Raw genomic sequence first — 1,864 nt, forward strand, 5'->3', positions numbered from 1 at the left:
TCATTGTCGAGCGATATTTGAGAATCTATTTTATGAGGACGGATTATGATACACGCGCCGTACACGTTTCTCGAGAAGAATAAAGCAAAGAATTTAAATTTTCAGTCTTTTCATCGAACATGTGTCTCTTTAGAAATGAAAAAAAAAATTAATTATTTGAAAACGTTTCGAATATCGAAACGGAAACAATTTTGTATTTATATTACATCTTCGACAAACTTCCATTTTCCCTTCCTTTTTCTTTTTTTTTATTATTATTATTCCAAGTTGTTTTCGAAATTTCATAAGGAACCAGAAATTCACAGAATATAGACAGTTAATATTTTCGCTTGATATAAAGCGAAAATATGAAATAAGGGAAATTTGAAATCGTAAATTTTTATTGCCTTTTATATATATATATATATACCAACAAAAAACAAATTCCAATCGTGTTTTTATTAACGCTCACCATTATCTTCTGCTCTTTTAGAATCACGTATTTGAAAATCAAGAATGCAAATGATCCCCGACTTATATTTTACAGTGTAAGAAATTGTTTATAGCATTACACATTTGCACGTCATTCACACGAGATAAAATAAAATTCTTTTCGAAATATTTCCGAGCATAGCACGTATCGTACGATAAATCGATGATCTGCCGAATTACATTATTTCCTTATTGCGATTAGGACGATTAAAAGATAACTGTAATTTGCGTACAAAGCGAAAGTGATACTTCTCCGTAATGGACGTGGTTATACGGTTTTTCACAGTGTGTAATTACAGGCCGGTTATCAAGGCACGTATATTTTCGTTTCGAATATTCTAACGTCATCACAATGACGTAAAGAATATATAAAAACATTGAAAAATGATCTTGGACAGATGATCGATCTTACGAAAACATGTTTGCGGGAATCGAAAGATGATTTATATTTTTGAATGGAAATTTTTTTATTTACTATCACTCGATGCTTCGTTGAGAAATTGATCGAGTAATAAAATAATCGTTAAAAATAAATAAATAAATAATAATAATAATAATAATATACGCCGAATTTTTTTTCAAAAAAATTCATTCGAAAAATATTATTATGTTGAATATTCGATGATTATCGTGATATTCGGTTATTCGTTGATATTACTTGTACAAAAACAAAAGTCTTATTATTTATTATGCTTTTTTGATATCATTATCTTCGGAATCTCGCGATAAGAAGATCGTAGACGATCAACTGCGTTGTAATTTGCTTGTTTATATTTTCCGGTTAAAACATTTCGTTGAGGAGAGAGATCTCGATAAGATAGAGGAGCAAAACAATTATTTCCTTTGATTTATTTGATAATAAAAATAATTCATTTACATATTTATTTTTTTTTTTTTACGTATCGCGTAAATCTTCTCCTCGAACGTGTTACGACTCGTGCCATGATTAAAACATTTTTGCTAATACTACAAAAATATAATTGTGTCCGAATTCAGAATTATCTCGATCAGTTTTTGTTGCGTTGACAACGAAACTTATAACGATATCTTAATTTCGTAAGAAAACGTTTTTTCGTTCTTTCCTTCCTTTTCTTTAGTTTCGATCGATTCTTTTCTTATAATAATGGATCAGCAAAAAGATTCATTATCAATATAATTAATAAATTGCACGATTGCAATTACGCGCAATTATTTTTTTCTTTTTATTCTCTATAAGTCGTTTCGAAATCGATCGTTTAAAAAGATTCAAAATAATTGGATTAATTTATCTAAGAACGTAAGAACGATAATCTCTGTTTTAACATCTTACGAAATTTTCTCGTGGATCTTCGTAATCTTGCGAACGCAAGGAATTGCTTTTTTTTTTCTTTTTTTTTTTTTTTTTTTTTTTTTT

General features: G+C 28.5%; 1 long non-coding RNA gene across 1 annotated transcript in view; it reads right to left on the reverse strand.

The window, feature by feature from the left end:
• Positions 1-1,367: 1,367 nt before the first annotated feature.
• Positions 1,368-1,864, reverse strand: part of LOC102671980 — a 2,664-nt gene continuing 2,167 nt past the window's right edge. Inside the window, exon 4 of the long non-coding RNA XR_004150266.1 lies at positions 1,368-1,431. This is a non-coding gene — a long non-coding RNA (uncharacterized LOC102671980). The remainder of the gene's footprint in view (positions 1,432-1,864) is intronic.

The sequence above is a fragment of the Apis dorsata genome, unplaced genomic scaffold (genome assembly GCF_000469605.1).
Source record: "Apis dorsata unplaced genomic scaffold, Apis dorsata 1.3 scaffold_174, whole genome shotgun sequence".
NCBI classification, from domain to species: Eukaryota; Metazoa; Arthropoda; class Insecta; order Hymenoptera; family Apidae; genus Apis; species Apis dorsata.